Raw genomic sequence first — 20544 nt, 5'->3', positions numbered from 1 at the left:
GAGTGTAGTGTCGTAGCAACACAGTGTAGTGTTGTAGCAACACAGTGTTGTAGCAACACAGTGTTGTAGCAACACAGTGTTGTAGCAACACAGTGTTGTAGCAACACAGTGTTGTAGCAACACAGTGTAGTGTCGTAGCAACACAGTGTAGTGTCGTAGCAACACAGTGTTGTAGCAACACAGTGTTGTAGCAACACAGTGTTGTAGCAACACAGTGTTGTAGCAACACTGTTGTAGCAACACAGTGTTGTAGCAACACAGTGTAGTGATCACCCTGACAACACTGTGTTGCAATATCAGTGTTGTCTAAAATTCTACATGCCTTCTCTAGAGTTAAGTTTACATCCTATCTACTTATAGATTACACAGGTTAACAAACCGAAATAAAAACAAATGATAATTTGACCAAAAAATTCATTAATATTTAGAAATAGATTAGTTACTCCTCTGTTTTTTTAATAAAAAATAGATTAGTTACTCCTCTGTTTTTTAATAAAAATAGATTAGTTACTCCTCTGTTTTTTTAATAAAAAATAGATTAGTTACTCCTCTGTTTTTTAATAAAAATAGATTAGTTACTCCTCTGTTTTTTAATAAAAATAGATTAGTTACTCCTCTGTTTTTGTAATAAAAAATAGATTAGTTACTCCTCTGTTTTTTAATAAAAAATAGATTAGTTACTCCTCTGTTTTTTTAATAAAAAAATAGATTAGTTACTCCTCTGTTTTTTTAATAAAAAAATAGATTAGTTACTCCTCTGTTTTTTTAATAAAAAATAGATTAGTTACTCCTCTGTTTTTTTATTAAAAAATAGATTAGTTACTCCTCTGTTTTTTAATAAAAATAGATTAGTTACTCCTCTGTTTTTTTAATAAAAATAGATTAGTTACTCCTCTGTTTTTTTAATAAAAAAATAGATTAGTTACTCCTCTGTTTTTTTAATAAAAATAGATTAGTTACTCCTCTGTTTTTTTATTAAAAAATAGATTAGTTACTCCTCTGTTTTTTAATAAAAATAGATTAGTTACTCCTCTGTTTTTTTAATAAAAATAGATTAGTTACTCCTCTGTTTTTTTAATAAAAAAATAGATTAGTTACTCCTCTGTTTTTTTAATAAAAATAGATTAGTTACTCCTCTGTTTTTTAATAAAAATAGATTAGTTACTCCTCTGTTTTTTTAATAAAAATAGATTAGTTACTCCTCTGTTTTTTAATAAAAATAGATTAGTTACTCCTCTGTTTTTTTAATAAAAATAGATTAGTTACTCCTCTGTTTTTTTAATAAAAAAATAGATTAGTTACTCCTCTGTTTTTTTAATAAAAAAAATAGATTAGTTACTCCTCTGTTTTTTAATAAAAATAGATTAGTTACTCTTCTGTTTTTTTAATAAAAAAATAGATTAGTTACTCCTCTGTTTTTTTAATAAAAATAGATTAGTTACTCCTCTGTTTTTTTAATAAAAAATAGATTAGTTACTCCTCTGTTTTTTTAATAAAAAAATAGATTAGTTACTCCTCTGTTTTTTTAATAAAAAAATAGATTAGTTACTCCTCTGTTTTTTTAATAAAAATAGATTAGTTACTCCTCTGTTTTTTTATTAAAAAATAGATTAGTTACTCCTCTGTTTTTTTAATAAAAAAATAGATTAGTTACTCCTCTGTTTTTTTAATAAAAAAATAGATTAGTTACTCCTCTGTTTTTTTAATAAAAATAGATTAGTTACTCCTCTGTTTTTTTATTAAAAAATAGATTAGTTACTCCTCTGTTTTTTAATAAAAATAGATTAGTTACTCCTCTGTTTTTTTAATAAAAATAGATTAGTTACTCCTCTGTTTTTTTAATAAAAATAGATTAGTTACTCCTCTGTTTTTTTAATAAAAATAGATTAGTTACTCCTCTGTTTTTTTAATAAAAATAGATTAGTTACTCCTCTGTTTTTTTAATAAAAAATAGATTAGTTACTCCTCTGTTTTTTTAATAAAAAATAGATTAGTTACTCCTCTGTTTCTTTAATAAAAAAATAGATTAGTTACTCCTCTGTTTTTTTAATAAAAAAATAGATTAGTTACTCCTCTGTTTTTTTAATAAAAAATAGATTAGTTACTCCTCTGTTTTTTTATTAAAAATAGATTAGTTACTCCTCTGTTTTTTAATAAAAATAGATTAGTTACTCCTCTGTTTTTTAATAAAAAAATAGATTAGTTACTCCTCTGTTTTTTTAATAAAAAAATAGATTAGTTACTCCTCTGTTTTTTAATAAAAATAGATTAGTTACTCCTCTGTTTTTTTAATAAAAAAATAGATTAGTTACTCCTCTGTTTTTTAATAAAAATAGATTAGTTACTCCTCTGTTTTTTTAATAAAAAAATAGATTAGTTACTCCTCTGTTTTTTTAATAAAAAAATAGATTAGTTACTCCTCTGTTTTTTTAATAAAAAAATAGATTAGTTACTCCTCTGTTTCTTTAATAAAAAAATAGATTAGTTACTCCTCTGTTTTTTTAATAAAAATAGATTAGTTACTCCTCTGTTTTTTTATTAAAAAATAGATTAGTTACTCCTCTGTTTTTTAATAAAAATAGATTAGTTACTCCTCTGTTTTTTTAATAAAAATAGATTAGTTACTCCTCTGTTTTTTAAATAAAAAATAGATTAGTTACTCCTCTGTTTTTTTAATAAAAAAATAGATTAGTTACTCCTCTGTTTTTTTAATAAAAAAATAGATTAGTTACTCCTCTGTTTTTTTAATAAAAAATAGATTAGTTACTCCTCTGTTTCTTTAATAAGAAAATAGATTAGTTACTCCTCTGTTTCTTTAATAAAAAAATAGATTAGTTACTCCTCTGTTTTTTTAATAAAAAAATAGATTAGTTACTCCTCTGTTTTTTTAATAAAAAAATAGATTAGTTACTCCTCTGTTTTTTTAATAAAAATAGATTAGTTACTCCTCTGTTTTTTTATTAAAAAAATAGATTAGTTACTCCTCTGTTTTTTTAATAAAAATAGATTAGTTACTCCTCTGTTTTTTAATAAAAAAATAGATTAGTTACTCCTCTTATTTTTTAAACCACGAGAATGTTTATATAAATATAATTTAGATTTATATTTTCTATTTAATATTACTAAAAAATATTTTCTGTTTATTGTTATTTTCAAAGTTTATTTTACTGTGGTTAGAATTATTGTTTATATAGTTTATATACACTAATGTATATACACTGGTGTATATATCAGTGTATATACACCAGTGTATATACACCAGTGTATATATCAGTGTATATACACCAGTGTATATACACCAGTGTATATATCAGTGTATATACACCAGTGTATATATCAGTGTATATACACCAGTGTATATACACCAGTGTATATACACCAGTGTATATACACTGGTGTATATACACCAGTGTATATATCAGTGTATATACACCAGTGTATATACACCAGTGTATATACACCAGTGTATATACACCAGTGTATACACCAGTATATACACCAGTGTATATACACCAGTGTATATATCAGTGTATATACACCAGTGTATATACACCAGTGTATATATCAGTGTATATACACCAGTGTATATACACCAGTGTATATATCAGTGTATATACACCAGTGTATATACACCAGTGTATATACACCAGTGTATATACACGAGTGTATACACCAGTATATACACCAGTGTATATACACCAGTGTATACACCAGTGTATATACACCAGTATATACACCAATGTATATACACCAGTATATACACCAGTGTATATACACCAATGTATATACACCAGTATATACACCAATGTATATACACCAGTATATACACCAGTGTATATACACCAATGTATATACACCAGTGTATATACACCAATGTATATACACCAGTGTATATACACCAATGTATATACACCAGTGTATATACACCAGTGTATATACACCAGTGTATATACACCAGTGTATACACCAGTGTATATATCAGTGTATATACACCTCGTATATCTCACTGTATTAATACCAATACGTATATATATCAGTTACCAATCTTGTTCAATAAATTATTTAGTAAATATATCTTGATTACTTCCATAATGCCTAGAAAAGGTCTATTTTAATTAGCTTGGTAACATGAGAACTGCATAGACAGTCGGGTTGAAACCCGCTCTCAAGTATGGTAACTAGGACTAAACTCTTGGCACAGGTGGTTTTTACGTTTGTTGTGCGTCCACAGGTCATGCTGTGAGTGGCAGAGCAACCCAACACTTCGCAGGTACATGTACAAGGTATACAAGTACATGTACAAGGTATACAAGTACATGTACAAGGTATACAAGTACATGTACAAGGTATACAAGTACATGTACAAGGTATACAAGGCCTGGTCACAGACCGGGCCGCGGGGGCGTTGACCCCCGAAACTCTCTCCAGGTAAACTCCAGGTAAACATGTACAAGGTATACAAGTACATGTACAAGGTATACCAGTACATGTACAAGGTATACAAGTACATGTACAAGGTATACAAGTACATGTACAAGGTATACAAGTACATGTACAAGGTATACAAGTACATGTACAAGGTATACCAGTACATGTACAAGGTATATGTGCAAGGTATGCCAGTACATGTACAGTACTATCAGTACATGTACAGTATGCAGTGCATGTACATGATATCTGAAGTACGTGTACCAGATGTGCATTGTACATGTACAAGTATACATGTACTAGTGTACAAGATACCAGTACATGTACAAGGTATGCAGTGCATGTACAAGTATGCATACATGTACAAGTACTGTACAAGGTATGCAGTGCATGTACAGTATGCTAGTGCATGTACAAGATATCAAAGTGCATGTACAAGGTATGCAGAATTACATGTCAATGTCCAAGTGCATGTACAAGGATATGCAATTGCATGTACAAGGGTATGCAAGTACATGTACAAGGTATGCACCAGTGCGTGTACAAGGGTATCTGACAAGTACATGTACAAGTATGCAGTGCATGTGCAAGTGTGCAAGTGCATGTACAGGGTATGCAAATTGCATGTACCAGGGTATGCAAGTGCATGTACAAGGGTATGCAAGTACTGTACCAAGAGTACATGTACAAGGTATACCAGTACATGTACAAGGTATACTAGTACATGTACAAGGTATACCAGTACATGTACAAGGTATACAAGTACATGTACAAGGTATACAAGTACATGTACAAGGTATACCAGTACATGTACAAGGTATACAAGTACATGTACAAGGTATACAAGTACATGTACAAGGTATACAAGTACATGTACAAGGTATACAAGTACATGTACAAGGTATACGAGTACATGTACAAGGTATACCAGTACATGTACAAGGTATACAAGTACATGTACAAGGTATACAAGTACATGTACAAGGTATACAAGTACATGTACAAGGTATACAAGTACATGTACAAGGTATACAAGTACATGTACAAGGTATACAAGTACATGTACAAGGTATACCAGTACATGTACAAGGTATACAAGTACATGTACAAGGTATACCAGTACATGTACAAGGTATACAAGTACATGTACAAGGTATACAAGTACATGTACAAGGTATACCAGTACATGTACAAGGTATACAAGTACATGTACAAGGTATACAAGTACATGTACAAGGTATACAAGTACATGTACAAGGTATACAAGTACATGTACAAGGTATACCAGTACATGTACAAGGTATACAAGTACATGTACAAGGTATACAAGTACATGTACAAGGTATACCAGTACATGTACAAGGTATACCAGTACATGTACAAGGTATACCAGTACATGTACAAGGTATACAAGTACATGTACAAGGTATACCAGTACATGTACAAGGTATACAAGTACATGTACAAGGTATACAAGTACATGTACAAGGTATACAAGTACATGTACAAGGTATACAAGTACATGTACAAGGTATACAAGAACATGTACAAGGTATACAAGTACATGTACAAGGTACACCAGTACATGTACAAGGTATACTAGTACATGTACAAGGTATACCAGTACATGTACAAGGTATACAAGTACATGTACAAGGTATACAAGTACATGTACAAGGTATACAAGTACATGTACAAGGTATACCAGTACATGTACAAGGTATACCAGTACATGTACAAGGTATACAAGTACATGTACAAGGTATACAAGTACATGTACAAGGTATACCAGTACATGTACAAGGTATACCAGTACATGTACAAGGTATACCAGTACATGTACAAGGTATACAAGTACATGTACAAGGTATACCAGTACATGTACAAGGTATACCAGTACATGTACAAGGTATACAAGTACATGTACAAGGTATACAAGTACATGTACAAGGTATACCAGTACATGTACAAGGTATACCAGTACATGTACAAGGTATACAGATCATAGCTGACATCAGTGACATACTACTATATAGAAAGTTGCTTGTTATGCTGAGCATTTCCCGCAAATTATGTCAGTTTTGTCCCAGGATGCCACCCACACCAGTCCACTAACACCCAGGATGCCACCCACACCAGTCCACTAACACCCAGGATGCCACCCACACCAGTCCACTAACACCCAGGATGCCACCCACACCAGTCCACTAACACCCAGGATGCCACCCACACCAGTCCACTAACACCCAGGATGCCACCCACACCAGTCCACTAACACCCAGGATGCCACCCACACCAGTCCACTAACACCCAGGATGCCACCCACACCAGTCCACTAACACCCAGGATGCCACCCACACCAGTCCACTAACACCCAGGATGCCACCCACACCAGTCCACTAACACCCAGGATGCCACCCACACCAGTCCACTAACACCCAGGATGCCACCCACACCAGTCCACTAACACCCAGGATGCCACCCACACCAGTCCACTAACACCCAGGATGCCACCCACACCAGTCCACTAACACCCAGGATGCCACCCACACCAGTCCACTAACACCCAGGATGCCACCCACACCAGTCCACTAACACCCAGAATGCCACCCACAATAGTCCACTAACACCCAGGATGCCACCCACACCAGTCCACTAACACCCAGGATGCCACCCACACCAGTCCACTAACACCCAGGATGCCACTCACACAAGTCCACTAACACCCAGGATGCCACCCACACCAGTCCACTAACACCCAGGATGCCACCCACACCAGTCCACTAACACCCAGGATGCCACACACACCAGTCCACTAACACCCAGGATGCCACCCACACCAGTCCACTATCACCCAGGATGCCACCCACACCAGTCCACTAACACCCAGGATGCCACCCACACCAGTCCACTAACACAAAGGATGCCACCCACACCAGTCCACTAACACACAGGATGCCACCCACACCAGTCCACTAACACCCAGGATGCCACACACACCAGTCCACTAACACCCAGGATGCCACCCACACCAGTCCACTAACACCCTGGATGCCACCCACACCAGTTCACTAACACCCAGGATGCCACCCACACCAGTCCACTAACACCCAGGATGCCACCCACACCAGTCCACTAACACCCAGGATGCCACCAACACCAGTCCACTAACACCCTGGATGCCAACCACATTAGTCCACTAACACCCAGGATGCCACCCACACCAGTCCACTAACACCCAGGATGCCACCCACACCAGTCCACTAACATCCAGGATGCCACCCACACCAGTCCACTAACACCCAGGATGCCACCCACACCTGTCCACTAACACCCAGGATGCCACCCACACCAGTCCACTAACACCCATGATGCCACACACACCAGTCCACTAACACCCAGGATGCCACCCACACCAGTCCACTAACACCCATGATGCCACCCACACCAGTCCATTAACACCCAGGATGCCACCCACACAAGTCCACTAACACCCAGAATGCCACCCACAATAGTCCACTAACACCCAGGATGCCACGCACACTAGTGCACTAACACCCAGGATGCCACCCACACCAGTCCACTAATACCCAGGATGCCACCCACACCAGTCCACTAACACCCAGGATGCCATACACACCAGTCCACTAACACCCAGAATGCCACACACAATAGTCCACTAACACCCAGGATGCCACCCACACCAGTCCACTAACACCCAGGATGCCACCCACGCCAGTCCACTAACACCCAGGATGCCACCCACACCAGTCCACTAACACCCAGGGTGCCACTCACACAAGTCCACTAACACCCAGGATGCCACCCACACCAGTCCACTAACACCCAGGATGCCACACACACCAGTCCACTAAGACCCAGGATGCCACCCACACAAGTCCACTAACACCCAGGATGCCACCCACACCAGTCCACTAACACCCAGGATGCCACCCACACCAGTCCACTAACACCCAGGATGCCACCCACACCAGTGCACTAACACCCATGATGCCACACACACCAGTCCACTAACACCCAGGATGCCACCCACACCAGTCCACTAACACCCATGATGCCACACACACCAGTCCACTAACACCCAGGATGCCACCCACACCAGTCCACTAACACCCAGGATGCCACCCACACCAGTCCACTAACACCCAGGATGCCACCCACACCAGTCCACTAACACCCAGGATGCCACCCACATCAGTCGACTAACACCCAGGATGCCACCCACACCAGTCCACTAACACCCAGGATGCCACCCACACCAGTCCACTAACACCCAGGATGCCACCCACATCAGTCGACTAACACCCAGGATGCCACCCACACCAGTCCACTAACACCCAGGATGCCACCCACATCAGTCGACTAACACCCAGGATGCCACCCACATCAGTCCACTAACACTCAGGATGCCACCCACATCAGTCCACTAACACCCAGGATGCCACCCACACCAGTCCACTAACACCCAGGATGTCACCCACACCAGTCCACTAACACCCAGGATGCCACCCACACCAGTCCACTAACACCCAGGATGCCACCCACACCAGTCCACTAACACCCAGGATGCCACACACACCAGTCCACTAACACCCAGGATGCCACCCACACCAGTCCACTAACACCCAGGATGCCACCCACACCAGTCCACTAACACCCAGGATGCCACCCACACCAGTCCACTAACACCCAGGATGCCACCCACACCAGTCCACTAACACCCAGGATGCCACCCACACCAGTCCAATAACACCCAGGATGCCACCCACACCAGTCCACTAACACCCAGGATGCCACCCACACCAGTCCACTAACACCCAGGATGCCACCCACACCAGTCCACTAACACCCAGGATGCCACCCACACCAGTCCACTAACACCCAGGATGCCACCCACACCAGTCCACTAACACCCAGGATGCCACCCACACCAGTCCACTAACACCCAGGTACCTGTTTTAGTTAAGGCTGAACAGGGACAACAGGTGTCTTAAGGAAAGGCGTTCTAATGTTTGCCAGCCGTACCGGGGATCGAACCCCGGACCTCAGTGTGTGAGCTGAGAAAACTGGTAGTTAATATAGTGAAGTCCCTGTCGTTCACTGGTAGCCAGTAGCAGAGATGACATCCAGTGACGTCCCTGTCGTTCACTGGTAGCCAGTAGCAGAGTTGACATCCAGTGAAGTCCCTGTCGTTCAGTGGTAGCCAGTAGCAGAGATGACGTCCAGTGAAGTCCCTGTCGTTCACTGGTAGCCAGTAGCAGAGATGACATCCAGTGAAGTCCCTGTCGTTCACTGGTAGCCAGTAGCAGAGATGACATCCAGTGAAGTCCCTGCCGTTCACTGGTAGCCAGTAGCAGAGATGACATCCAGTGAAGTCCCTGTCGTTCACTGGTAGCCAGTAGCAGAGATGACATCCAGTGAAGTCCCTGTCGTTCACTGGTAGCCAGTAGCAGAGATGACATCCAGTGAAGTCCCTGTCGTTCACTGGTAGCCAGTAGCAGAGTTGACATCCAGTGACGTCCCTGTCGTTCACTGGTAGCCAGTAGCAGAGATGACATCCAGTGAAGTCCCTGTCGTTCACTGGTAGCCAGTAGCAGAGATGACATCCAGTGAAGTCCCTGTCGTTCAGTGGTAGCCAGTAGCAGAGATGACGTCCAGTGAAGTCCCTGTCGTTCACTGGTAGCCAGTAGCAGAGATGACATCCAGTGAAGTCCCTGTCGTTCACTGGTAGCCAGTAGCAGAGATGACATCCAGTGAAGTCCCTGTCGTTCACTGGTAGCCAGTAGCAGAGATGACGTCCAGTGAAGTCCCTGTCGTTCACTGGTAGCCAGTAGCAGAGATGACATCCAGTGAAGTCCCTGTCGTTCACTGGTAGCCAGTAGCAGAGATGACATCCAGTGAAGTCCCTGTCGTTCACTGGTAGCCAGTAGCAGAGATGACATCCAGTGAAGTCCCTGTCGTTCAGTGGTAGCCAGTAGCAGAGATGACATCCAGTGAAGTCCCTGTCGTTCACTGGTAGCCAGTAGCAGAGATGACATCCAGTGAAGTCCCTGTCGTTCACTGGTAGCCAGTAGCAGAGATGACATCCAGTGAAGTCCCTGTCGTTCACTGGTAGCCAGTAGCAGAGATGACATCCAGTGAAGTCCCTGTCGTTCACTGGTAGCCAGTAGCAGAGATGACATCCAGTGAAGTCCCTGTCGTTCACTGGTAGCCAGTAGCAGAGATGACATCCAGTGACGTCCCTGTCGTTCACTGGTAGCCAGTAGCAGAGATGACATCCAGTGACGTCCCTGTCGTTCACTGGTAGCCAGTAGCAGAGATGACATCCAGTGACGTCCCTGTCGTTCACTGGTAGCCAGTAGCAGAGATGACATCCAGTGACGTCCCTGTCGTTCACTGGTAGCCAGTAGCAGAGATGACATCCAGTGACGTCCCTGTCGTTCAGTGGTAGCCAGTAGCAGAGATGACATCCAGTGACGTCCCTGTCGTTCAGTGGTAGCCAGTAGCAGAGATGACATCCAGTGACGTCCCTGTCGTTCAGTGGTAGCCAGTAGCAGAGATGACATCCAGTGACGTCCCTGTCGTTCACTGGTAGCCAGTAGCAGAGATGACATCCAGTGAAGTTCCTGTCGTTCAGTGGTAGCCAGTAGCAGAGATGACATCCAGTGACGTCCCTGTCGTTCAGTGGTAGCCAGTAGCAGAGATGACATCCAGTGAAGTCCCTGTCGTTCACTGTTAGCCAGTAGCAGAGATGACATCCAGTGACGTCCCTCTCGTTCACTGGTAGCCAGTAGCAGAGATGACATCCAGTGACGTCCCTGTCGTTCAGTGGTAGCCAGTAGCAGAGATGACGTCCAGTGACGTCCCTGTCGTTCACTGGTAGCCAGTAGCAGAGATGACGTCCAGTGAAGTCCCTGTCGTTCACTGGTAGCCAGTAGCAGAGATGACATCCAGTGACGTCCCTGTCGTTCACTGGTAGCCAGTAGCAGATTTGACATCCAGTGAAGTCCCTGTCGTTCACTGGTAGCCAGTAGCAGAGATGACATCCAGTGAAGTCCCTGTCGTTCACTGGTAGCCAGTAGTAGAGATGACATCCAGTGAAGTCCCTGTCGTTCACTGGTAGCCAGTAGCAGAGATGACATCCAGTGAAGTCCCTGTCGTTCACTGGTAGCCAGTAGCAGAGATGACATCCAGTGAAGTCCCTGTCGTTCACTGGTAGCCAGTAGCAGAGATGACATCCAGTGAAGTCCCTGTTGTTCACTGGTAGCCAGTAGCAGAGATGACGTCCAGTGAAGTCCCAGTCGTTCACTGGTAGCCAGTAGCAGAGATGACATCCAGTGAAGTCCCTGTCGTTCAGTGGTAGCCAGTAGCAGAGATGACATCCAGTGACGTCCCTGTCGTTCACTGGTAGCCAGTAGCAGAGATGACATCCAGTGACGTCCCTGTCGTTCACTGGTAGCCAGTAGCAGAGATGACATCCAGTGACGTCCCTGTCGTTCACTGGTAGCCAGTAGCAGAGATGACATCCAGTGACGTCCCTGTCGTTCACTGGTAGCCAGTAGCAGAGATGACATCCAGTGACGTCCCTGTCGTTCAGTGGTAGCCAGTAGCAGAGATGACATCCAGTGACGTCCCTGTCGTTCAGTGGTAGCCAGTAGCAGAGATGACATCCAGTGACGTCCCTGTCGTTCAGTGGTAGCCAGTAGCAGAGATGACATCCAGTGACGTCCCTGTCGTTCACTGGTAGCCAGTAGCAGAGATGACATCCAGTGAAGTTCCTGTCGTTCAGTGGTAGCCAGTAGCAGAGATGACATCCAGTGACGTCCCTGTCGTTCAGTGGTAGCCAGTAGCAGAGATGACATCCAGTGAAGTCCCTGTCGTTCACTGTTAGCCAGTAGCAGAGATGACATCCAGTGACGTCCCTCTCGTTCACTGGTAGCCAGTAGCAGAGATGACATCCAGTGACGTCCCTGTCGTTCAGTGGTAGCCAGTAGCAGAGATGACGTCCAGTGACGTCCCTGTCGTTCACTGGTAGCCAGTAGCAGAGATGACGTCCAGTGAAGTCCCTGTCGTTCACTGGTAGCCAGTAGCAGAGATGACATCCAGTGACGTCCCTGTCGTTCACTGGTAGCCAGTAGCAGATTTGACATCCAGTGAAGTCCCTGTCGTTCACTGGTAGCCAGTAGCAGAGATGACATCCAGTGAAGTCCCTGTCGTTCACTGGTAGCCAGTAGCAGAGATGACATCCAGTGAAGTCCCTGTCGTTCACTGGTAGCCAGTAGTAGAGATGACATCCAGTGAAGTCCCTGTCGTTCACTGGTAGCCAGTAGCAGAGATGACATCCAGTGAAGTCCCTGTCGTTCACTGGTAGCCAGTAGCAGAGATGACATCCAGTGAAGTCCCTGTTGTTCACTGGTAGCCAGTAGCAGAGATGACGTCCAGTGAAGTCCCAGTCGTTCACTGGTAGCCAGTAGCAGAGATGACATCCAGTGAAGTCCCTGCCGTTCACTGGTAGCCAGTAGCAGAGATGACGTCCAGTGAAGTCCCTGTCGTTCACTGGTAGCCAGTAGCAGAGATGACATCCAGTGAAGTCCCTGTCGTTCACTGGTAGCCAGTAGCAGAGATGACATCCAGTGAAGTCCCAGCCGTTCACTGGTAGCCAGTAGCAGAGATGACATCCAGTGAAGTCCCAGTCGTTCACTGGTAGCCAGTAGCAGAGATGACATCCAGTGAAGTCCGTGTCGTTCACTGGTAGCCAGTAGCAGAGATGACATCCAGTGAAGTCCCAGTCGTTCACCGATAGCCAGTAGTAGAGATGACATCCAGTGAAGTCCCTGTCGTTCACCGGTAGCCAGTAGCAGAGATGACATCAAGTGAAGTCCCAGTCGTTCACTGGTAGCCAGTAGCAGAGATGACATCCAGTGAAGTCCCTGTCGTTTACTGGTAGCCAGTAGCAGAGATGACATCCAGTGACCCTGGCGTCAGGTCCCAGGATGTGGTCACTCAGGTATCCAGTGAGGTTCCTGGGTGACCCTGGCGTCAGGTCCCAGGATGTGGTCACTCAGGTATCCAGTGAGGTTCCTGGGTGACCCTGGCGTTAGGTCCCAGGATGTGGTCACTCAGGTATCCAGTGAGGTTCCTGGGTGACCCTGGCGTCAGGTCCCAGGATGGGGGTCACTCAGGTATCCAGTGAGGTTCCTGGGTGACCCTGGCGTTAGGTCCCAGGATGGGGGTCACTCAGGTATCCAGTGAGGTTCCTGGGTGACCCTGGCGTCAGGTCCCAGGATGGGGGTCACTCAGGTATTCAGTGATGTTCCTGGGTGACCCTGGCGTCATGTCCCAGGATGTGGTCACTCACGTATCCAGTGATGTTCCTGGGTCACCCTGGCGTCAGGTCCCAGGATGTGGTCAATCAGGTATCCAGTGATGTTCCTGGGTCACCCTGGCGTCAGGTCCCAGGATGTGGTCACTCAGGTATCCAGTGATGTTCCTGGGTCACCCTGGCGTCAGGTCCCAGGATGTGGTCACTCACGTATCCAGTGATGTTCCTGGGTGGCCCTGGCGTCAGGTCCCAGGATGTGGTCACTCAGGTATCCAGTGATGTTCCTGGGTCACCCTGGCGTCAGGTCCCAGGATGGGGGTCACTCAGGTATCCAGTGATGTTCCTGGGTCACCCTGGCGTCAGGTCCCAGGATGTGGTTACTCAGGTATCCAGTGATGTTCCTGGGTGACCCTGGCGTTAGGTCCCAGGATGTGGTCACTCAGGTATCCAGTGATGTTCCTGGGTGACCCTGGCGTCAGGTCCCAGGATGTGGTCACTCAGGTATCCAGTGAGGTTCCTGGGTCACCCTGGCGTCAGGTCCCAGGATGTGGTCACTCAGGTATCCAGTGAGGTTCCTGGGTGACCCTGGCGTCAGGTTCCAGGATGTGGTCACTCAGGTATCCAGTGAGGTTCCTGGGTCACCCTGGCGTCAGGTCCCAGGATGTGGTCACTCAGGTATCCAGTGAGGTTCCTGGGTGACCCTGGCGTCAGGTCCCAGGATGTGGTCACTCAGGTATCCAGTGAGGTTCCTGGGTGACCCTGGCGTCAGGTCCCAGGATGGGGGTCACTCAGGTATCCAGTGATGTTCCTGGGTGACCCTGGCGTCAGGTCCCAGGATGTGGTCACTCAGGTATCCAGTGATGTTCCTGGGTGACCCTGGCGTCAGGTCCCAGGATGTGGTCACTCAGGTATCCAGTGAGGTTCCTGGGTCACCCTGGCGTCAGGTTCCAGGATGTGGTCACTCAGGTATCCAGTGAGGTTCCTGGGTCACCCTGGTGTCAGGTCCCAGGATGTGGTCACTCAGGTATCCAGTGAGGTTCCTGGGTGACCCTGGCGTCAGGTCCCAGGATGGGGTCACTCAGGTATCCAGTGAGGTTCCTGGGTCACCCTGGCGTCAGGTCCCAGGATGGGGGTCACTCAGGTATCCAGTGAGGTTCCTGGGTCACCCTGGCGTCAGGTCCAAGGATGTGGTCACTCAGGTATCCAGTGAGGTTCCTGGGTGACCCTGGCGTCAGGTCCCAGGATGTGGTCACTCAGGTATCCAGTGAGGTTCCTGGGTCACCCTGGCGTCAGGTTCCAGGATGTGGTCACTCAGGTATCCAGTGATGTTCCTGGGTGACCCTGGCGTCAGGTCCCAGGATGGGGTCACTCAGGTATCCAGTGATGTTCCTGGGTGACCCTGGCGTCAGGTCCCAGGATGGGGTCACTCAGGTATCCAGTGAGGTTCCTGGGTGACCCTGGCGTCAGGTCCCAGGATGTGGTCACTCAGGTATCCAGTGATGTTCCTGGGTGACCCTGGCGTCAGGTCCCAGGATGTGGTCACTCAGGTATCCAGTGATGTTCCTGGGTGACCCTGGCGTCAGGTCCCAGGATGGGGTCACTCAGGTATCCAGTGAGGTTCCTGGGTGACCCTGGCGTCAGGTCCCAGGATGGGGTCACTCACGTATCCAGTGAGGTTCCTGGGTCACCCTGGCGTCAGGTCCCAGGATGTGGTCACTCAGGTATCCAGTGATGTTCCTGGGTGACCCTGGCGTCAGGTCCCAGGATGTGGTCACTCAGGTATCCAGTGAGGTTCCTGGGTGACCCTGGCGTCAGGTCCCAGGATGTGGTCACTCGGGTATCCAGTGAGGTTCCTGGGTGACCCTGGCGTCAGGTCCCAGGATGGGGTCACTCAGGAATCCAGTGATGTTCCTGGGTGACTCTGGCGTCAGGTCCCAGGATGGGGTCACTCACGTATCCAGTGAGGTTCCTGGGTGACCCTGGCGTCAGGTCCCAGGATGTGGTCACACAGGTATCCAGTGATGTTCCTGGGTGGCCCTGGCGTCAGGTCCCAGGATGTGGTCACTCAGGTATCCAGTGATGTTCCTGGGTGGCCCTGGCGTCAGGTCCCAGGATGGGGTCACTCACGTATCCAGTGAGGTTCCTGGGTGACCCTGGCGTCAGGTCCCAGGATGTGGTCACTCACGTATCCAGTGATGTTCCTGGGTGACCCTGGCGTCAGGTCCCAGGATGGGGTCACTCACGTATCCAGTGAGGTTCCTGGGTGACCCTGGCGTCAGGTCCCAGGATGTGGTCACTCAGGTATCCAGTGATGTTCCTGGGTGACCCTGGCGTCAGGTCCCAGGATGGGGGTCACTCACGTATCCAGTGAGGTTCCTGGGTGACCCTGGCGTCAGGTCCCAGGATGGGTGTCACTCAAGTAATCCCAAAGCATCTTTGTTGCCAAACGTTTCGCCCACACAGTAACTTCTACAGTCGATTACAGAGGCGGTAACAGGAGCAGTAATGACGTGAGGACCATGACATCAGTCCCTCACCCTCTTAAAACGTATTTTAGAGGAGGTCAGTCCCTCAGCCTGGAGACTAATTAATGGTCTAAGCCGAGCCGAAACATCGTCAGACGCGTTTCTCTCTCCTTTATGCTGGTTATTTATGTACTGCTCCAGCCACGGTATTGTCTCTCTGAATTCTTGAAAAAAATAATCGTTTACCATATTTAACCATAAAAGAAAACGTAATATTAATTTTGAGTTAAAGAAAACGGTACTTTTAAAATGGTTAACTTTAATTAAACGAATTTTCAATTATTTATGTAAAATCATGTAGGAAAATGAGGCAATTAATATTTTACTATATTTAACTTTGTGTATATACACTGAGAGGTGTATATCTCAGTGTATATACACTGAGAGGTGTATATATCAGTGTATATACACTGAGAGGTGTATATCTCAGTGTATATACACTGAGAGGTGTATATATCAGTGTATATACACTGAGAGGTGTATATCTCAGTGTATATACACTGAGAGGTGTATATCTCAGTGTATATACACTGAGAGGTGTATATCTCAGTGTATATACACTGAGAGGTGTATATCTCAGTGTATATACACTGAGAGGTGTATATCTCAGTGTATATACACTGAGAGGTGTATATCTCAGTGTATATACACTGAGAGGTGTATATCTCAGTGTATATACACTGAGAGGTGTATATCTCAGTGTATATACACTGAGAGGTGTATATCTCAGTGTATATACACTGAGAGGTGTATATCTCAGTGTATATACACTGAGAGGTGCATATCTCAGTGTATATACATTGAGAGGTGTATATCTCAGTGTATATACATTGAGAGGTGTATATCTCAGTGTATATACACTGAGAGGTGTATATCTCAGTGTATATACATTGAGAGGTGTATATCTCAGTGTATATACATTGAGAGGTGTATATCTCAGTGTATATACACTGAGAGGTGTATATCTCAGTGTATATACACTGAGAGTTGTATATCACTGTATATACACTGAGAGGTGTATATCTCAGTGTATATACACTGAGAGGTGTATATCTCAGTGTATATACACTGAGAGTTGTATATCACTGTATATACACTGAGAGGTGTATATCTCAGTGTATATACACTGAGAGTTGTATATCACTGTATATACACTGAGAGGTGTATATCTCAGTGTATATACACTGAGAGGTGTATATCTCAGTGTATATACACTGAGAGGTGTATATCTCAGTGTATATACACTGAGAGGTGTATATATCAGTGTATATACACTGAGAGGTGTATATCTCAGTGTATATACACTGAGAGGTGTATATCTCAGTGTATATACACTGAGAGGTGTATATCTCAGTGTATATACACTGAGAGGTGTATATCTCAGTGTATATACACTGAGAGGTGTATATCTCAGTGTATATACACTGGTTGTATACATTAATCACTATTCAAACCTCACCTTAATGATCCCTAATCTAGTAGATAGTCTTCAAACCTCACCAACCAAGAAATCTACAATCTATTGGGACCCAGATTTTTCCCGTTGTCTTAGTACCCCAAAAAATCTGTTGGGACCCAGATTTTTTCCGTGTTTGCTAAACAGCCAAAGAAAATCTGTTGGGACCCAGATTTTCCCATGTTTTCTTAGTAATCAAAGAAAATCTGTGAATGTAAATTGGAGTCGCTGGCTACAAATCTGACTATGCAAATCGATTTTTCCCAGAGGGGGAAAAACACAATTCTCTCTTCCCCTCAAGTTAAAGGATTTGTGGGAATTATCAGAGTTGTGTACAGGAGGTACGTGGTCAGATTTCAAGTCCTGGTGAAATACAGGTAGACAGGTAGACACTGTGCCTCAGCAGGTAGACACTGTGCTTCAGTAGGTAGACACTGTGTCTTAGTAGGTAGACACTGTGCCTCAGTAGGTAGACACTGTGCCTCAGCAGGTAGACACTGCTTCAGTAGGTAGACACTGTGTCTTAGTAGGTAGACACTGTGCCTCAGTAGGTAGACACTGTGCTTCAGTAGGTAGACACTGTGCCTCAGTAGGTAGACACTGTGCCTCAGCAGGTAGACACTGTGCTTCAGTAGGTAGACACTGTGCTTCAGTAGGTAGACACTGTGCTTCAATAGGTAGACACAGTGCCTCAGCAGGTAGACACTGTGCCTCAGCAGGTAGACACAGTGCCTCAGTAGGTAGACACTGTGCCTCAACAGGTAGACACTGTGCCTCAGTAGGTAGACACTGTGCCTCAGCAGGTAGACACTGTGCCTCAGCAGGTAGACACTGTGCCTCAGTAGGTAGACACTGTGCCTCAGTAGGTAGACACAGTGCCTCAGTAGGTAGACACTGTGCCTCAACAGGTAGACACTGTGATTCAGTAGGTAGACACTGTGTCTCAGTAGGTAGACACTGTGCCTCAGCAGGTAGACACTGTGCCTCAGTAGGTAGACACTGTGCCTCAGTAGGTAGACACTGTGCCTCAGTAGGTAGACACTGTGCCTCAGTAGGTAGACACTGTGCCTCAGTAGGTAGACACTGTGCCTCAGTAGGTAGACACTGTGCCTCAGCAGGTAGACACTGTGCTTCAGTAGGTAGACACTGTGTCTCAGTAGGTAGACACTGTGCCTCAGTAGGTAGACACTGTGTCTCAGCAGGTAGACACTGTGCCTCAGTAGGTAGACACTGTGCCTCAGCAGGTAGACACTGTGCCTCAGCAGGTAGACACTGTGCCTCAGTAGGTAGACACTGTGCCTCAGTAGGTAGACACTGTGTCTCAGTAGGTAGACACTGTGCCTCAGCAGGTAGACACTGTGTCTCAGTAGGTAGACACTGTGCCTCAGCAGGTAGACACTGTGTCTCAGTAGGTAGACACTGTGCCTCAGTAGGTAGACACTGTGCCTCAGTAGGTAGACACTGTGCCTCAGTAGGTAGACACTGTGCCTCAGTAGGTAGACACTGTGCCTCAACAGGTAGACACTGTGTCTCAGTAGGTAGACACTGTGCCTCAGTAGGTAGACACTGTGTCTCAGTAGGTAGACACTGTGCCTCAGTAGGTAGACACTGTGCCTCAGTAGGTAGACACTGTGCCTCAGTAGGTAGACACTGTGCCTCAGTAGGTAGACACTGTGCCTCAGTAGGTAGACACTGTGCCTCAGTAGGTAGACACTGTGTCTCAGTAGGTAGACACTGTGCCTCAGTAGGTAGACACTGTGCCTCAACAGGTAGACACTGTGCCTCAGTAGGTAGACACTGTGCCTCAGTAGGTAGACACTGTGCCTCAACAGGTAGACACTGTGCCTCAGTAGGTAGACACTGTGCCTCCGTAGGTAGACACTGTGCCTCAGTAGGTAGACACTGTGCCTCAGTAGGTAGACACTGTGCCTCAGTAGGTAGACACTGTGTCTCAGTAGGTAGACACTGTGTCTCAGTAGGTAGACACTGTGCCTCAGTAGGCAGACACTGTGCCTCAGTAGGTAGACACTGTGCCTCAGTAGGTAGACACTGTGCCTCAGTAGGTAGACACTGTGCCTCAGTAGGTAGACACTGCTTCAATAGGTAGACACTGTGCCTCAGTAGGTAGACACTGTGTCTCAGTAGGTAGACACTGTGCCTCAGTAGGTAGACACTGTGCCTCAGTAGGTAGACACTGTGTCTCAGTAGGTAGACACTGTGCCTCAGTAGGCAGACACTGTGCCTCAGTAGGTAGACACTGTGTCTCAGTAGGTAGACACTGTGCCTCAGTAGGTAGACACTGTGTCTCAGTAGGTAGACACTGTGCCTCAGTAGGCAGACACTGTGCCTCAGTAGGTAGACACTGTGCCTCAGTAGGTAGACACTGTGCCTCAGTAGGTAGACACTGTGCCTCAGTAGGTAGACACTGCTTCAATAGGTAGACACTGTGCCTCAGTAGGTAGACACTGTGTCTCAGTAGGTAGACACTGTGCCTCAGTAGGTAGACACTGTGCCTCAGTAGGTAGACACTGTGCCTCAGTAGGTAGACACTGTGTGTCAGTAGGTAGACACTGTGCCTCAGTAGGTAGACACTGTGCCTCAGTAGGTAGACACTGTGTCTCAGTAGGTAGACACTGTGTCTCAGTAGGTAGACACTGTGCCTCAGTAGGTAGACACTGTGCCTCAGTAGGTAGACACTGTGTCTCAGTAGGTAGACACTGTGTCTCAGTAGGTAGACACTGTGTCTCAGTAGGTAGACACTGTGCCTCAGTAGGTAGACACTGTGCCTCAGT

This window comes from Cherax quadricarinatus, chromosome 96, assembly GCF_038502225.1.
Source record: "Cherax quadricarinatus isolate ZL_2023a chromosome 96, ASM3850222v1, whole genome shotgun sequence".
NCBI lineage: Eukaryota > Metazoa > Arthropoda > Malacostraca > Decapoda > Parastacidae > Cherax > Cherax quadricarinatus.
Note: the sequence above shows the minus strand (reverse complement) of the source record.